Here is a 20,514-nt window from a genome sequence, read left to right on the forward strand (position 1 = left end):
AAATATCAAATTTTCAAAGTAGTGTACCAATGCACCAATCAATGCATCGATACACCCTTTAATAAATTGAATTTCAAATGCATTTTGTGTACCGATGCACAAGGCATGCATCGATGCACTCCTGAATATTTTGAACATCGAATGCATTTTGTGTACCGATGCACATACCATGCATCGATGCACTCCAGCTTGTTTGAAACATCGAATTTAATTAATGCACCGATGCACCCCTAGTGTATCGATGCACTCAGTCTTCCAACGATCGAAATATTTGAATTTTACACATAGTGTACCGATGCACCTTGCCTATGCATCGATGCACCATACGCTCCCAACTATTTTATTAATTATTTTCACATAATAACGACTCTATTGACTTCACTAATGATCCCCAACGTTCAAAAGTGCTCCAAGGAGTATTTAAACAAGCTTAGAAGCCATTGATCAATAACAATTAAGAAGAGAATAGAGAGAATCAAAGAGAAAGTATCAAACCTCAAGTTTGAGCACTTCAAACCTATTTTTCATTCAATATTCATTTTGCTTTCAAGAACACTACTCGTACTCAATTTTATTATTCTTGAGTGTTCTTTCTTTGTTCTAGAATTGTGCAAACAATCTACCTTGTGAGGTTTTTCTTGTAAGTTTGCAAATTTGTGTATTTCTCTTTGGGAGAGAGTGAGCTCAAGAATTTGGGGTATAATTCTTGAGGGAGTTGTAAGGTTACTCTTTGTCCTCAAAAGAAAGAACAAATTAGTGAATTTGTTGGAAAATCCTTAGTGTGGATAGCTAAGGTAGTGGACGTAGACTTTGGTTGAGAAAGTTGAACCACTCTAAATCGCTGTGCAAGTATTTTTAATTTTCTACAAAAGCTTCCACCAAAATTTTTATTGCCAATTCACGTCATCTTGGCCGATTCATAGATCGATTAACTCAACAATTGGTATCAGACTCATTCATTTGAAGGTTTAATCACCTCTTGAGTCGATTCGGGAAGAGTTACATCGATAATCAAGTCATCAATGGCCTCCACTTCAAACTCTGACTTCGGTCTTAATTCATTACCCGTCAACAAGACTCCTTTCTTCAATGGAGCTAATTATGCTTATTGGAAGAATAGAATGATGTACTTCATTCAAGTAAGTGACATGGGAGCATGAAATATCATAGAAGACGGATACATCAAACCTTCCACTCATCCAAGATTGTGGAGTGAAGAGAGATAAAATGTTCCAGCTCAACTCCAAAGCTATCTATATTATTTTTTGTGCTCTTGGACCGGATGAATACGAGAGAGTTTCATCTTGTACAACCGCCAAGGAGATATGGGATAAACTACAAGTTACTCATGAAGGAACAAACGAGATAAAAGAATCTAAAATAGTCTTTTGACTCATAACTATGAAAATTTCAGGATAAAACCGGATTAAGATATCAAAGCTATGACGGATAGATTCTCCACGATTTTCAATGGTCTCAAATCATTTTGAGAGATCATTCCAAATGAGAAGCTTGTGAGGAAGTTAGTTTACTTTCTTTCAAAATCTTGGCAATCAAAGAAGACGCGATCATCGAGGCTAAGAACTTAAAATCCTTAACCATTGATGAGCTAATTGGCTCTCTCCTCATGCATGAAATGATGCTTCAAGATGAGGTAGACCTCGAAAAGACTGACGAGATAAAGAAAGAGACGGAAAAGAAGAAGAACGTGGGAGTTGCTCTCAAATCCACAAGAGATGAGAGTGATTCTGATGAAGATGACGATGACGAGGAGACGACATTATTTGCCAAACGGTTCAGAAAATTGATGAGGCCCAACCGAGGAAGAAAAATCAAACGAAATAAAGGCTTCAAGAATGAACCAAAAGAGAATGACCCGTTCATTTGCTACGAATGCAAAAAACTGGGGCATGTCAAATATGATTGCCCACAATTGAAGAAGAAAGGTCAATCAAAGAACAATCACAAGGCTCATGTGGCTACATGGAGCGATGAAAAAGGTTTCGATGAAGAGGAACAAGAAGTTGCAAACTTGTGCTTGATGGCCATCGGGGAAAACTCTTAGGTAACCTCTAACTCATTTGATTCAGATGATTTATCATATGATGAGTTATTAGAGGATTATAATGGGTTGGCTTCGGATTATAAGAATTTATTTTCAAAATATAAGAATGATATTTCAAAATTGAAAAATGAAAATAGTCTTATGTTCAAAACCAACAATGATCTTGAAAGTAAGATCAAAGAATTGCAAATAAAATTAGATGAATTTGAAAAGAAAAATACCGATTTGCATAACATACTTTAAAGAGTAAATGACGATCATCAAAAGAAAATTGATGATCTTAAAACTTCTTTTAATAAAGTTGATCCAAAACGTTTTAAAAATGTAGAAAGTTCAAAAATCAACTTTGTTAGAAAAAGTTTTAAAAGTTATAATCATAGAGGTCCTCAACGAACCTTAAATGGTAAAATCATTAGAAGTATATGGGTTCCCAAAGAATTCATTACTACTAAAGATAAAGATATCCTACACAAGTGGATACCTAAGGGGACTAGAATTTTGGAAACTAATGAATATATACCCAAAAGAAATTGGGAACCAAAAATAAAAAATTAATCAATGTTTGTAGGGAAATGAGCATTGCTACAAGGTACGAGAAACAAATTCAAACTTATGGTACCTTGATAGTGGATGCTCAAGACATATGATCGGAGACAAGAGCCGGTTCATAGAGTTTAACGTTAAAAATAGATGAGAGGTGACTTTTGGTAATTCAAAAGGTCATATTAAAGGTACAGACACTATAGTAATACCACTTCTATAAAATTAAAAATGTTTTATATATGAATTGATTAAAGCATAATCTATTGAGTATTAGTCAATTATACGATAAGGGATTCAATGTCATGTTTGAAACTAATAGTTGTAAAGTTATTGACATTGCATTTAATCGGATTATGCTTGTTGGTCATAGAATAGGGAACATATATATGATGCATTTAGATTCTATAAATATGACTAATTTATGCCTAGTTGCTAAGGATGAGCATGATAGGTGGTTATGACATAGGAGACTAGGACATGCTAGCATGAGTGTTATTCAACGACTAATTCAAGGAGATTTAGTTAGAAGGTTGCCAAAGCTAAAATTTGATAATGATAAAATCTATGATGCTTGTACTAAAGGAAAACATAGAAGAGCTTCCTTTAATTCCATTAATGACGTATTAACTAGTAGATATTACAATTGATCCATATAGATCTTTTCGGGCCAACTAGGACTACTAGCTTGGGTGGAAAACAATATGCATCTGTATTGGTAGATGACTATTCTAGATACACTTGGGTTCTATTCTTAAGTACTAAAGATGAAGCATTAGAAAAATTCATCACGTTTTCAAAAGTAATCCAAAACAAAAAAGGTTACTCCATAACTAGTGTTAAGAGTGATCATGGCACTGAATTTGAAAATCTTGGATTTACTGAGTTTTGTAATTCTAATGGTATTAACCATAATTTTTAGCACCTAGAACCCCTCAACAAAATGGAGTTGTTGAGAGGAAAAATAGAACTTTAGAAGAAATGGCTAGAACCATGCTTTGTGAAAACAATTTGCCAAAATATTTTTGGGCGGAAGCCACAAATACCGCTTGTTATATTATTAATCGAGTAATGATTAGGCCTATTTTGAAGAAAACTCCATATGAAATTTTCAAAAATAAAAAGCCTAACATTAGCTATTTTCATCCTTTTGGATGTAAATGTTTTGTTTTAAACAACGGTAAAAAAACTCTTGGCAAATTTGATGCTAAAAGTGATGAAGGAATTTTTCTGGGTTATTCCTTAAATTCTAAGGCTTATCGTGTATTTAATAAAAGAACTTTAGTTGTAGAAGAGTCTATACATGTTGTTTTCGATGATAATCCTCTTCCGAGGAAGGATTCTTGTGTGAATGATGATGTAGGTATTATAAAAGCAAATGATGTTAAACATGACGTTAGAAAACCATCATCAAAGGAAGAAACGAAATATGAGGAAACTCATGATGTTCTCGAGAATCCAACCATTGAAGAAATGGAAGTCTCTTACCCAAGAGAGTACAACTATGTCAAGGATGGTGAAATAATAGGTGATCCATCCAAAGGGGTAACAAATTGATCTTCTCTTAGAAATATTTGTAATTATGTTGCATTTATCTTATGCATAGAGCCTAAGAATATTAAAGAAGCATTAAATGATGAACATTGGATTATGGCTATGCTAGAAGAGTTAAATCAATTTGAGAGAAGTAAGGTATGGACACTAGTTGAAAGGCCTAGTGATAAATCTACTGTAGGTACTAGATTGGTATTTAGGAATAAGCTTGATGAAACTGGTAATATAGTGAGAAACAAGGCTAGACTTGTTGCTCAAGGCTATACTCAAGAATAAGGCATAGATTATGATGGAGCATATGCTCCCGTAGCTAGGATGGAAGCAATTAGAGTGTTATTAGCATTTGCATGTTTCAATTAATTTAAATTATATCAAATTAATGTTAAAAGTGCATTTTTAAATGGTTTTATAAAAGAAGAAGTGTATGTGGAACAACCTCTAGGTTTTGAAGATTCAAAATTTCCAAATCATATTTTTAAATTGACAAAAGAACTATATGGTTTAAAACAAGCTCCTAGAGCTTGGTATGAAAGATTGTCAAACTTTTTAATTGAAAAAGGTTTTTCAAAAGGGAAGGTTGACACTACATTATTTTTAAAGCATAAAGGTAAAGATTTATTAGTAGTTCAAATTTATGTTGATGATATAATATTTGGTTCTACTAATGATGTTCTTTGCCAAGAATTTTCTAAGCTAATGCAGAGTGAATTCGAGATGAACATGATGGGGGAGCTCTCATTTTTCTTGGGACTCCAAATCAAGCAAAGAAAAGATGGCATCTTCATCAATCAAGCAAAGTACGTCTAGGATATGCTCAAGAAGTTTGGACAGGAAAATGGGAAACCTCATGCCACTCGAATGAGCTCATCAACAAAACTTGACAAAGATGAATGAAGTAAATGTGTAGATGTTAAATTGTATAGGTCAATGATTGACTCTTTGCTCTATCTAACCGCAAGTAGACCAGACATTATGTTTAGTGTTTACTTATGTGCTAGATTTCAATCATGCCCTAAGAAATCACATTTACTAGCAGTTAAGAGGATCTTTAGATACCTTAAGGACACTCATAGTTTAGGACTTTGGTATCTTAGAGACTCTAGTTTTAGCTTGCATGCCTTCTCTGATGTGGATTATGGAGGATGCAAAATAGATAGGAAAAGCACCTTTGGTACTTGCCAATTCCTAGGAAATATGTTGATTTCTTGGTTTTCAAAGAAACAAAATTGTGTTGCATTATCTACCACTGAAGCGGAATACATTTCAGCTGGTAGTTGTTGTGCACAAGTTTTATGGATGAAACAACAACTTCTTGATTATAGAATTGAAGTAGGTACCATACCTATCAAGTGTGACAATACTATTTATATTTATCTCACTAAAAATCCCATCCAACACTCTAGAACTAAGAATATTGAAATTAGACATCATTTCATTAGAGATCATGTCGCTAAAGAAGATATAGTTCTAGAATATGTTGATACTTTGCATCAATTAGCGGATATTTTTACAGAACCTTTAGATAAAGAAAGATTTTGGACACTTAGGAGAGAATTAGGTTTAACCAACCTATCTTGACTTAGTGTTTAGCACTTTTAATTAGAATTGAAAAATGCTTACAAAAATAATGCTTTTGATTGAATTCTTTGCTATTAGTTAGGGGGAGTTTGTGATTCTTAGTGAAAATTAATTATATGTTCAAAAATTGTTTAAAGATAGATTTGATTGATTGAACATTGTTAATTTTTTATCTATGAGTTGCCAATACCACTAGAGCTAAATAATTTAGCATTTTGAGTGTTTAAAATGGATTTTTTGACATTTTTGTACATAATGCATCGATACACTAGCTAGTGCATCGATGCATCCCTTGAATGTGCATCGATACATCATGAAGATACACCGATGCACTCCTTGAATGTGCATCGATGCACTCTGCTGTGCATCGATATACCCGTCGGGTTTTGGGTTTAAAATGCTTATTTTTCTCTTATTTTCAAAACCCCTAAACTCTAAAACTCTCTACCGCCACACTCCTCTCTCACTCTACTCTCTAAAATAGCTTCAAACCAATGAAATTCAATCGGAATCCTCCTGCATATCAACTTCAATTCCTACACCTATCATTAAATCATGCAAAACATTATCTCATTCTCACTCATATCCAAATTTCAAGGTAATATTTTCTAAAACCCCCGTTTTATTGATTTTTGAACTTTGGATTAGTTTTGATTAGTTATAGGTTGAACGAATTATCGGGATTTGATTGTTTAGTGTTTAGAAACTAAACTTTACAACCAATTTCGTCAAAAACACACATTTTTCAAAATTATTTTTGAATTTCGAAAATTATTCGTTTAATTGATGTGTTTGATTCAATTATGTTGTTTTTATGAAAACTATACATATTATGATCGTCAAATATTATTTTCAAATAGTTTTCAAAACTTTGCCCATTAGGATTCGGTTTAGAGAAACTTGACTATTGCGGACTCAATTGAGTTTTGGGATTGATTATATTGCATACATGTGTTTCAAATTTGCAGGTATCCATCTTATTTCGATTCTTAAACCATGTCAAATCCTAAACGTCCTAGGTCTTCATCTAGTCGTTCGAGTCAACACCGACCTCCTATTCCTCCACCACAAAATCCAAATCTAAACGAACCCGAATTACTCATTCTTAATTCTTTCTTCAACCAACCCGGTCACCGTCGAGATGAATTATATGATAGGTTCATTAGTTATTTCCAATCGTACAAAATCTGAGAAGAATGTATCCCTTTTATTCAAGCAATAGAGGATATAAACTTCGAATATCTTCCTATTCTTCGCTCCTGGAAATTTGATAAATTGTGTCAAATCAAGCCCATTGTCTATCAACAATTAGTCCGCATTTTCTACTCCAATGCGATATGGGTTTAAAATGTGCGTCAAACTGAAACCATAGACATACGATCCTATCTCTTAGGAAAAGTATTTTTATCGATTCGGAAACTATCATTAATGCTTTTGGTTTAGACAATGATGGGATAGATAATGAAAGAGATCTTGTGGCTACTCCCTATCAATATAAGGGTAGTGTTAGTACCTTACGAACTCATCATGAGTGATTCCTTCATTTAATGATCTCTTGGTGGTTTAGACTATCCGAGGTAGGTACTCCTCTCTTAGGGTCATAGATTTATGGTGGATACATTGTATCCAACATAATAAGAAAATTAATTTACCACATATTATTTTTGGTGAGCTTGTCGATACCGTAAACGTCATCCATTCTAAAAATGTAGAAACTTTAGTTTACGGTTGTCTTCTTTCCAATCTTTTTATCAAACTAGGGCTTAAGGTCTCGGTTGATATTCGCATCCCTCTCCAAAACCAAATTAATATAATTTCCTTAAAGAAATCGGGATGGAAAAAGGATAAGAAAACTGGCCAATGGGTTTATCGACCCACTGATCAAACACCGGAAGCTAGTTCTTCATGAGCTCCACCTCCATCGGCACCCGCAGTAAATGATGATCCCAAACTTTAAGAGCTTTTTCAACATATAGATGATAACGTACCAGATGATGAGCCATCACCAGTACATCAAGAAGATCAAGTGCCTCCATATCTTTCTTGGAGATATTTGATCTACGGTTTGCATCCATTGAGTCCCATTTCACTTCTATGGGGGCTCAACAATGGGAGATAAATGAACATTTAGATGCGCTCACACTCGAGATGCGAGCACGTTATCCTCATCCACCTCCCGATCCTCCTTTGGATGACTAGACCTATCTTGTTTCAGTTTTCTTTAATTGTATTTAGAACTTATGAATTAAACATTTTGATGTTTTTGGATTGTTTTGAATGATTGAATGTTTGGGTTTATGCTTTGGATGTTTGAACTTAATATATATATTCGGTTTGTTTGAATTTTTAATTTGATATTAATTTTTGCATCATTTACATCATATTAGAATATGACCAATTTTACCATTTCACATTTGTTTATGAATATTGAATTATGAAACTAATGGCTAACCTTTCTCTTGATTTTTGATCTTAGCAGCCTAAACTTTAAATTTCTAAATATCAATTGGCTATGTTTTTCAAAAACCTTGTTTAAAAATGTTTTATAGAGTCTTTTTGATTTAACAAAAAGGGGGAAAAGATGTATTATAGTAAGGAAGATGTATTATAGTAAGGGGGAGTTTCAAAATTGATTTCAAAAAATTATTTTCATAGAAAATCTTAAAATTACTTAAATGTTTTGTTATATAAAAAAGGGGAGATTGTTGAAAACATTTTGATGTTTCAATATAACAAATTAAGTATAAATGAATTTTAAGATTTTACAAATCATATTCGATTCAATTATTCGAATATCAAAATATTACTCCGAGTTTTTCAAAGTTCAATTTTAATCTTACTAAAGTGTAAAATTGTGTTTTATACTTAAACAATTTTTGAAACAATTTTCACAAAGTATTTCGAACAAAAAATGAGCCAAATATCAAATTTTCAAAGTAGTGTACTGATGCACCAATCAATGCATTGATACACCCTTTAATAAATTGAATTTCAAATGCATTTTGTGTACCGATGATCAAGGCATGCATCGATGCACTCCTGAATATTTTGAACATGGAATGCATTTTGTGTACCGATGCATAGACCATGCATCGATGCACTCCAGCTTGTTTGAAACATCGAATTTAATTAATGCACCGATGCACCCCTAGTGTATCGATGTACTCAGTCTTCCAACGGTCAAAATATTTGAATTTTACACATAGTGTACCAATGCACCATACGCTCCCAACTGTTTTAGTAATTGTTTTCACACAATGACAACTCTATTGACTCCACTAATGATCCCGAACGTTCAGAAGTGATCCAAAGAGTATTTAAACAAACTAAGAAGTCATTGATCAATAACAATTAAGAAGAGAATAGAGAAAATCAAAGAGAAAGCATCAAACTTCAAGTTTGAGCACTTCAAGCCTATTTTCATTCAATATTCATTTTGCTTTCAATAACACTACTTGTACTCAATTTTATTATTCTTGAGTGTTCTTTCTTTGCTCTAGAATTATGCAAACAATCTACCTTGTGAGGTTTTTCTTGTAAGTTTGCAAATTTGTGTATTTCTCTTTAGGAGAGAGTGTGCTCAAGAATTTGGGGTATAATTCTTGAGGGAGTTGTAAGGTTACTCTTTGTCCTCAAAAGAAAGAACAAATTAGTGAATTTGTTGGAAAATCCTTAGTATAGATAACTAAGGTAGTGGACGTAGACTTTGGTTGAGAAAGTCAAACCACTCTAAATCGTTGTGCAAATATTTTTAATTTTCTACAAAAGCTTCGACCAAAATTTTTATTGCCAATTCACCCCCTCTTGGCCGATTCGTAGATCGATTAACTCAACAAAAGTAATGAAAATGATAGGGACCCTTCTTGAAGAGGACAAGGATTGAGAGGATAATATATAAGATGATTTATGTCCTTTTTAGTACTATGATTTTGGTATCATTCATTATGGGTCTCTATATTTCAGAATTGAAACTAATGAAGATTACGGTGACAATTATAAAAGGTGGTATCCTGATCGGATAACACAATTTTATTCTTTGACATATAACTCGATGGAGTTTTTTAAATGCTTAATTGCTTACACTGCCTATAATGGTGGCATGACCAAGGTAGAAATTACATTGGCAAGGAGAAGTGGTAAGACATCGGATGTGTAATACCTTAAACTCGAATGGATCTAAATTATCTTATTAAGCCGTCGATGCAACTCTTGATTTTCAGAACTTGTTTATTTTTAGTTCAAATATGTTGAATGGTATTATTAAAGACATAAATAATTGTTATAAAAATTTTATAAACAGGAGCTCCGTGACACATAATTTAAAATCAAAATAGTATATATTAAGGTTTACAACTCAAATACATAAGTAGGGTTCTATGAATACACATGCCTACTAAAACTACAGTATAGTACTCCAAAGGAGATGTTGGAAGTCCTGCTATGACGATGCTACACGATCGACTCTAGCTACTGACCTGTGAAAAACATATGAATGCTGAGCTTACAAAGCCTAACAATATAATCGCCAATCTAGAGCAACATTATGAATTTCATAAACATAAGCATGCTAAAGACATGGTACTAAGCAATAGGTACATCCATGATCTCAATCAAGTGCTACCTACTTAGGGCTTAACTATTCTATCACTGGAGTAGAAGTATCATGCTTCTCTTAATCCTTTGCTAAGGGCCTCACCATGAGTACACCTCTAAAGGTCTCTAACCCTATTGACTGTAACTGATGTACATTCTCTAAATAAGCAGTAATAAATTCATAAAATGAGGAAATTAACAAGTAAAAAATGACAATCTAAAACGCTCATCAAATTCCTCCTCACTTGTCTCATGCTTGTCCTCAAGAATGCTTTGATAAAACTAGTTAAGAAGTCGATCTACTTTCCTCTAACCAGTTTCATACTCAAGCAAATTATGAAAGTCAAGCTCACAATAACCATTTGAATCAAAACATCAATCAAGTGAATGAACATAAGTAGGAGTAAATCAAACAATATTGCAACTTCCAATCATTCATCAATTAAAATTCAACCTAACTCAAATCCTCACTAGGATTCACTCAAATCTCTGACATCTATTTGGGTGCCAAATTTGCTCAAGTCGGAATTAAACAAGAATTTCCATAGTCTTGTAACATAATCAATTCTTCAATACTTAGAAGAAATAAGATGCAAAGATCATTGGGTCTTAAAAAAACTGTAATGGGGATTAGGTAAAGGTAGGAAAAAAAGGCTAAAAATAGGGTTCATAATTGAGAAAAAGAATGCTTCAAATTATTCAACCAAGTCCACTAGCAAAAAAAATGTTTCATCAACAAGACAAATGAAAGAACCAAATATTTACATCAAAAACCATTTTTTCCATTTTTCTTTTTTTTTCCACTTTGTTCTTTTCTTTTTTTTGAACTTTCTTTATTATTTTTCCTTTTTTTATTTTTTTCTTCGTGGAAGATGATCATACAACTTTTAATTCATACTCTTATCTTGGAAAGGGTGGAAAATAAGGATAAATGAAAAGGCTCGGGTTTTAGATTAAGGTGAAAACAAAGAAGCAAATATAGGCTCAAAACGGTTCACTAATGGAGAATAAAAGGGTAGCTTTTTTCTCTAGTAAAAATGAGATGAATCCTAATGCCCAAATTACATTAAAGCACCAAATTTCTTATGTAGTCTCAAAATGTATCATGAAATAAGTTCTAGATTTTTAAATTTAGTTAGTCACAATCAAACAAGAAAACAAGCATAAAAATTAAGAAAAATGCTCAAGACTCAAATCTTAACAAAGTGTGTTCATCAGTCAAGTTAGGCGAAATTCAATCGACAAAATCGAGCAATGTTACAGTGTAGCTAAATTAAGTTCCTACTAATGCAATTCAACTATCAAGAATGCCTGTACTCAAAATAATCACATGGAGTTAAGCAATCATAACTTGCTAAAAATAATCAATGAATGAAAAATTTCAACCATGTTCAACCAATTCAAACAACCATGTAATGAAACAACTTCACAAGACAAGTAAGATGAAATTCAATGAAGTCTTTACCCCCATCACTTAATCACATTGCCCCAATACGGAAATAAAATATAAAGTGCAAGAGAAAGGGTAAAGAATACTCCCCGTGCTTATCAGCAATGATGGCAAAATGGGGTAATCAATTGTGTTTGACCGCTCAAAGAGAAATTGTCAGAGCGTGGATTGATACCAAAGTTTCCTGTATAGCCAAAGGGAAATACCATTAGTAATAAGTAAAAAAAATAAGCTCGTGTATTTACCTCAAATTTTCTGATTCGATAGTGGGAGATAGTGTCTATGATTAATCGAAGAAAGGAAAAGAGAAGAGATGAAAATAGAATGAGCAGCGGTGGCACGGTGAAAAGAAAAAAATCAGCGTTATGCAAGCAACGATCGGAGTAGTGAACGACGAGCAGCAAGAGCATGTGAGCGATGGATCATGAACGGGTGGGGAGGTAGAGGCATGTGTGCTTGTTATCGATGCCCACCACAACGAGGAGGAGGAGGCAGGGTCGGTTCGAAATCACTTGAAACTTGCACAAATGTTAGCAGTGAATCGATGTCGGTGGGGGTAGCGGTGTTAGCAATCGATGGTGGCTATTAGGAAAGAAAAAAAGAAAAGAAAGGGTTGGAGAAAGGAAGAATAAGGTGAGGTAAGGAAAATAAGAAGAAAAATGGTGAAAGTGTTAAGTCACATGTGGAATAAAGAAAATTAAAAAGATAAAGAAGTTGAGTGGGTTTGGGGTTTATGGGAGGCGATAAGGTGAGGCTCAAAGGTATTTGAAAAATAATAAAATGTTGGCTGGTCAAACTTGTTGTGGGAAATATTTTAAATTTAGGGGAAATTGTGTTGAAATGGGCGACAGAAAAATGATGAAATTGGGGGGTTGCTAACGTGCGTCGTGCCCAATATGGCTTTGTTAACATGCGCCGTTTAATGAAATGATGCATTCCACCTTTTTTCCGATTTACTACGGCTTGGGTCCAAATAAAATGTATGATTCGGTTGAAAACACCATTTTTTACTCCGATTAAGACTAGATAAATTAAATGGGTCACCTGAAAAATTAAAATAAAAATTAACAGAAGAGAAATACTCAATAAAATCAAATAAGAAAAATTAAAATTCAAGAAAAATAAAATAAACGAAATTAAAAATGGGTTGACTCCCATGAAAGCACTTTGTTTAATGTCGTTTAGCCCTATGACTTGGTCATAGATCAAAACAAAACAATATCAGTAACTTGTCGAGTCCCATGAAAACATTATTTTACTTATCAAAATAAAATAATCCTCTTCAAATAAAATAAATAAATAGTATAGTAAAGAGGGTCGATCAACAGGGACTTAGTAATTTCTGATGCAAATTCGTGTCGATTTCAATCTAGGGTAACAAAAATAAATAAAAATAAAGGAGGGTTGGCGTGAATGAGATGAATAAAATGAAAGTAAAAAAATAACGATCAAGGTAAAATAATTTTAAGCGTAAATAAAGATTAAAAATAATAATGAGGAAATCACCTTGAGCTAGCTTTGTTTCATTTCTATTGATCATCGAAATGGATTTTTGCTCTAGGATTCATGTTGGTTACAGTCTACAAGGCCCAACCTATTGTAAATTGCCCTTATCTATTGTAACCAATCTTCACAAGTCTATCTTTCAAAGATGATTCTTGAGTGGTTTAACCACAACTATTTTTGTTAAAACAATCAGAATTAAGTACTGGAAATACCCAACTCGGATTATGTTGTCTGGACAAGAATCAAATTCAATCTCGTTTTTCCTTAGCGGACCACTGCTAAGTGTGTTAACAGGAAGTCAAATTGCCATAGACTGGTCCTTCCTCCCAACTATATATTTAAACAACATCCAGACTAACGAGCACTTTTTGATTTGAAAGTGTTTAAAATTTGTAAGTAAGGTTGATTGCCAAACTAATAAACCAAAAAAACGAGAATGTATCTTGATAACTCCATAAAAAGGCTACTTTCAAGACCTTTTTCCACTTAAGTTATTGTTTGTTTAAGGGTTCATTTAGGTCATTTTAGATGTATGTAGATGCATATCATTGCATTTATGGTGGTTGTGTTATTTTATGTTGTTATGGTGTTGTATGAGGAAGAATGTGTGGTTTTTAGTGATGTGCAGGAAAATAGCAAGAAAAAGGCGAGCTGAGAAGGAAATCTGTGGGATCATACGTTGCTGAAGCATATAGAAATGCTTGGCATTTTTGGTGGAGAAAATGACAAAAAGATATTGTTACAAATTAACAGTTGGCTTGGCATGTGTCTGATGGTTATAACCACTTGCTGGGGACCACTGCCACATGTGAGGATAGACATCACGCCTAAGGAGTGACTCTAGGGGTATGATGGGTATTTTGGAGTACTAAATCCCATGAATATCCTTAGATATTTTTATTATTTAATACACCTCACATGAGAGAGGAGAGAAGTAGACACACACTCGGCAGCTTGAATTTCTTCATCTTCTCCATCGTTTTCTTCCCTTTATCTTCTTGGTGGTGTTCCTCCATCGGTGAAGCTCGAGGGAGTGGCGAGCTAGGCATCCGAGAGGAGCTAGCGAGCTAAGGCAGTTCGTGATGGCCGAGGGGATCTTCAATAACGTGCGTCGAAGGCTTCTTCGTCCTTACCCTTTGTTGTTATTTATCATTTGATTTGGGTTGTTGAACGAATGATTTTTATGATTTTTTCCATGGATGATTCGAACCCCATCATGAACTAGCCTTATTTTTGGGGTTGATTTTATGGATGCTTGATTTTGTTTTGATGATGGATTAAAGTTTATCTTTTGTATTTACTTGTTTTGCTTATGAAGGCTTCATCTTCTAAGTTTATAGGAGGAATGAGAGTGTCCATTACTTAGATGAAGGTTAGGTGTTCGAGAGAAACTTAGTCATTAATGCTTGGAGTATTCGAGAGAAACACAAGTAAGATCCACGTAAGCAATGGGGTGTAATAGTTTACTTAAGCTTAAACCTGACATAGTAGTATTACATCCTAATCCCTTAGTGCTTGAGAGAGACTAAGATAGGATTTCAACGACTAAAAGGGGTAGTTTTTATGAATAGCATAGGCTTCCATAGTTGAGACTGAGAGGAGATGATGTGGCATTCTATTATATTAGGTTCCTTTGACTAGAGATAGCATGAGCACTTTCAGTAAACTTCATCGAGCTAGTAAAGCTTAGATAAATTAAATCTACTATAGAGATAAGTTTTAGTATCCTTAAATCTTTCCCCATCACTCATTCCTGAAGTAGTTTCCCTTGTGAGGATTGTCAAGTCATTTTATTTATTTATTGTTTTTACCATTTTGTGTTGCCTTGGTACTGTTATTATTTTTACCTTATAATTTTCTCTGTTGCCACTACATTTACATCCATTTTTCCTCAACATTACCATTTGCTGCTATATTGTAACACCCCCAACCCGTACCCAACCTGGATACGAATCCGAGGTGTCACATTGACTATTCAAAACTTTTAAAACTTATAAAAATCACGAAAATTTAAAATTTCATTAAAATAAAGTTAATAATTACATAAGTACTATCAAATATTACAAAAATGAATTACACTTTCTTATATGCCAACATCTTTTATACAACAAAATACATAATGTGAATTCACTTATGATCTGATCTTTGAGTGGAGATATACTGCTCCGCAGATCCTAAGTCTGATCCTCTTGCTTCTCAATACCTACGTGTAAAACGCTTACACGCCAAGTCAAAGACTTAGTGAGGCATAAAACTATACTAATGCATTTCTTATAAATATGAATATGCAATGCAATTATTCAACTAAAATCATCACTGTCATGTCATGATTCCATCACATTACATATGATTTATGGTAACCAATAATAACATGATAACATATAATAAGATACATACACTTTTTATACTCTTTAAGGTATGCGTGTACATTGAGGTTGTGCACATATGTTGTCACCACAACTCATATAAGTCCCACTGAGTGGCATGTGAAATTTTCCTGAAGGACCTATGAATATGTCCCAGAGGACTTATGAAACCCTCGACTCTTGGCATGCCAACTATACCTATAGCTCTCATATCACATAAAATGGGAATTAGTGTTATACTTTATTTCAGCATGTATTTATGTCATTTCCATTGTAATCACATATTTCTTTTCTTCTATCACATATTACATGTACATATATCATCAATCTCATATCATATAACATATGTTGTTTGAATATGTTCACATGAATCATATATCATTTATCAAATCATACAAACATATATATATCTTACGCATGTGTTTATAATGATTATCATGTATGCATGTTCATAACTATTGGACTATGGATACTAACATAGGAAATATACTTATCACAAGTCTTAATTCTATTGAACTATATCTATAGTATGCACTCACCTTAGCCTCACTTGATCCCAATTACTTATAGGACTTGATTTCTCTCTCTTGATCAATTCTAACTTTTCGATCGTTCCGGAATTTGCTTATGCTTGATATCTACACAATCATACATTCCAAGTATTATAATTCAATACACAATCATACATTCCAAGTATTATAATTCAATCCTTAATTTCTTAGGCTAAAATAAATATTTAATTCTCTTTTTCTCTTGAAGTAGTATCGGTACTCCCTATAGGGTATCAATACTTCCCTAGTTGTGGTATCGATACCAAGCCTGGTATCAATACCCATTTTGTATTCTGTAACACTCATTTCAAAAATGGCATCGATACTGTCCTCATGGTATTGGTACATATGGTATAGATACTACTTTCCCAGGTATCGATACCCTTTGAATATCTTTACCAAATTCAGACCTATGGTATCGATATTGTTTGACCAATATTGATACCCCTATACCAAATATCCCTCTTTTTCTCTTGAAGTATCGGTACTGGATGAAACAGCACCGATACTCAAGCACAGATTTTCACATTTTGACCCAAAAAATTTACTCATTTCAACTCAAATCCTTCATGTCTTAACCCCTTTAATACTCTTAACTCAAGTATCACACTCAAACCAATTTCTATGCATTTAACACATCTTTATATTCAAAATCTCCTCCTATATCTTGAATTTAAGAATCCTACCAAATTTCCAACATGTTCTAATTTCAATTCTAACACTTCATACTTTTTAATTCAACTGATGACAAGTCAAATTTAGTTTCAAATTCTACCTACCAACTCTTTTCCAAGATTTCATTTAGAAACCCCTTATCTTTAATCCTTACTATCTCATTCATCTTATATTTTTAAGATAACTTAAGCTTTTCTTAAGCTTAAGTATCATTTAATGATAAAAAACCAAACTTAATTTTAACTAATAATCAACTCATAATGAAACTCACATTTGTTATGTGTCCCAAGACTGAAGAAGAAGAAGAGTGAAGAAGAGTTACTTGGAAACTTCTTTTTCCTCTAATCCTTCATTCCACGTGTATATATCTCCTCCATATTTCATTTTAATTCATTTCTAGGTCAAATGACCATTTTGCCCTTTCATTCCTAATTCTTTACTATTTATTCCTACACAGAATTTTTCCATATAAGTCTTTGAATGATTCAATTTATATACTTTAATCACTAAATTTTGAAATTTTATAATTTAGCCACTAACCCGGTATTGAGGATGTTACACATATCATACCATCATTCCATCCTTACCAATATCTATTGCCTTAACATTCATCATTAATGCATACCATTACTAACTATACTTAGATTGAGTCGTGTTTTGCTTTTGTTAAACTTTGTAATTTCCACCAATCCCTATAAAGGCGATACTTACTCGTCACTTTATTACTTGTTCGATTGTGTGTACTTGCACATATTTCTTGTTCATATTTAGTACTCACAAAAAGTGAATATATCCCAAATGGAATTGAGTGTTGTTCAATTCTCGAGCATAGAATTGATTCATTACTAGCTCTCGGCTATAAAGAAATTAGCTAAGTAAAAGAAAGTGAAAAGGAAAAAGAAAAAAAACTTTTATTAAAACGAAAATGAAGTAACAAAAGTGAAACTCAAGATGAAGATGACTAAGCCATACCCCAAGGAGGATATTTATAGGGTTCTAAATCTTAAAGATAACATGGAAATTGAAAAAAGATAATCCTTAAATTTTGGAAGATAATTCGAAATGTTTAAATTCAAACTTAATTTCCTAGAAAATCTCCTTAGATCATGCTGACTGAGTTGTTTCCAGAATGCTCTGCGTGCTAACTAGACCTTCTAGAAACTACGTCAGATCTCGTCATGCCCAGTGTAGTGCCTTAGTCCTCAACCACGATCGAATAATAAAAAAATACGAATAACACCCATTTTTTTGTTGATTCCAGAAAGCAATCCTATGTACGAAAATAATCAAAAGAGAACCCAAATCAATAGTAATAAATTCAAAAAATGAGGAAATTAACAAGTAAAAAATGATAATTTAAAACGCTCATCAAGGGACATTTCACTTGAGGAGCTAGTGGGCCATATAAAGAGAGATGAGGCTAACCATTTGAATGATAAGGTTTCTAACTCTTCTAGTCATTTATCCTTTAAAGCTAACTTGGTTAAGTCTGGTGCTACCTCAGGGTCTAAATTCAAAAGGACTGAAAAAATAAGAAATCAAATAGGAAGACGAAACCTCAAAAGGGCACTGACTTAAAAAAAACTAGGAAATGCCAAAGCTGAAGGAAAGTATGTCAAGTGCTATGTGTGCGGACAAGTCAGTCATAAAGCCTACCAATGTAAACATCATTCAGATCGCCAGAATGATAACAAGCCACAAATGAACATAGTGAAGAATAATGCTAACATCATCACAGTGATGGTTTTAAAAGTAAATCTGGTGGAGAGAAATGTTGAGTGGGTCATGGACACTGGCACTTCCAAACATTTATGTGCAAGGAATGAGTTTTTCATCGAATTCAAGATGGGGAAGAAGGTGAATGTGTACATAGGGAAATCTAGTTGCTCTGAAGTCTCAGGCAAAGGTAAGGTTTTACTCAAGCTGACTTCTGATAAAACTTTAGCCCTAAGTAATGTTCTGTATGTACATGCCATGAGTAGAAATTTAATAAGTGGTGGACTTTTGAATAAGACAGACATTAAGCTAGTTTTTGAGGAAAATAAACTTGTACTTTCCCGAAATGGTGATTATTTTGGGAAAGGTTTTTAAATGAAGGTTTATTTTTCATTGAAACTCAGCTTAATAAGAATAAAGCTACCACTTCTACTTACATTGTTGAAACTCTTGATATGTGACATGCTAGATTAGGATATGTGAATATTCATTCTTTAAAGAAACTGATTAAAATGAATATTCTGCCTAAACTAGAAGAAATTAGCTTTAATAAATGTGAAATTTAAGTAAAAGCCAAGCATGCTAAATCTTTTTTAGGATTATTTCTAAGAGAAAAACTGAACTGTTAGAACTTATATATATTGATCTAGCAAACTTTAGAAACACCAAGAGTAAAGGAGGAAAACACTATTACATCATTATTGTGGATGATTATTCGAGATACACAAAATTATATCCCCTAAAAATTAAATATAAAGTTGAGAAATTCTTCCTTATTTATACGGAAGAATTTGAGAATCAATTAGATAGAAGAATTAAATGAGTTAGATCTGATAGAGGTGGTGAATATGGATCAAATTTCTTGAAAGAGGAGTGTGAAAAGAATGACATTATTCATGAAACTTATGCCTTATATTTTCCTCAACAGAACGATATAACATAGAGGAAAAATAGAACTTTAAAAGAGATGATGAAATCAGTAGTGATAAGTTCTAGGTTATTTGGTAACATGTGGGGGAAGTCATTCTATCGGTAAATCATATTTTAAACCAAATACCTTATAAGAAATTAAATTCTACCCTATACGAATTGTGGAAAGGCTATGCACCAAATTTGCAATACCTGTAATTGTGAGGGGTGTATGGCTAAAGTGGGTTTATCGGACTTTAAAAAGTCCACCATCGGTCCTAAAATCATTGATGCAGTGTTTATAGGGTATGCTACAAATAGTGTCACATACAGGTTCACGTTTCTACATGAATACTCTATTTGTGACTCTAAGGATGTTGTTTTCTTTGAAGATTTTTTCCTCTAAAAAAACCTAGATTAAACATAGAAACACAAATAGAAAAAAAATGACATCCACTTGTTCTAGTGTGCCTGCTAGGACTTCTCAATAGATTGAATTTTAGCCTAGAAGAAGTAAAAAAAAAAAGAGTAGAAACCTCTTTTGGACCAGATTTTATAACTTCATTTATTTCTAAGATAAATGATTTAGACTTAATATTTGATCTTATAGCTTAAGTCTTTCTATTTGATAAGGATCCTAAGACATATGAAGAAGCTATAAGATTCATTGATGTTAGTTTCTAGAAAAACACTATTAATGATGAATAGAATCAGTAATGTCTAATCATACTTGGGAATTAGATGACTTGCCTAGGAGATTTTAACCTATAAGTAATAAATGGGTATTCTGGAAGAAAATTACACCATATGGGTCAATCTAGAGGTACAAGGTAAGGTAAATCATCAAAGGGTTCACTCAAAAATTTGGTTTAGGCTTCTTCGATACTTACTCTCCCGTAACGATCAAAGATCAATGCATTATTTGCACTAGCCTCAATTCATAAGTTGTAAGTACATCAAATGGATATAAAGACTGTATTTTTAATAGAGAACTAGACGAGGAGATCTATA

At 33.2% G+C, this 20,514-nt stretch overlaps 1 pseudogene; it reads right to left on the minus strand.

The window, feature by feature from the left end:
• Nucleotides 1–17,179, minus strand: part of LOC120173875 — a 28,961-nt pseudogene extending 11,782 nt beyond the window's left edge.
• Nucleotides 17,180–20,514: the final 3,335 nt, after the last annotated feature.

This window comes from Hibiscus syriacus, unplaced genomic scaffold, assembly GCF_006381635.1.
Source record: "Hibiscus syriacus cultivar Baekdansim isolate YM2019G1 unplaced genomic scaffold, ASM638163v2 tig00111989_pilon, whole genome shotgun sequence".
Taxonomy (NCBI): Eukaryota; Viridiplantae; Streptophyta; class Magnoliopsida; order Malvales; family Malvaceae; genus Hibiscus; species Hibiscus syriacus.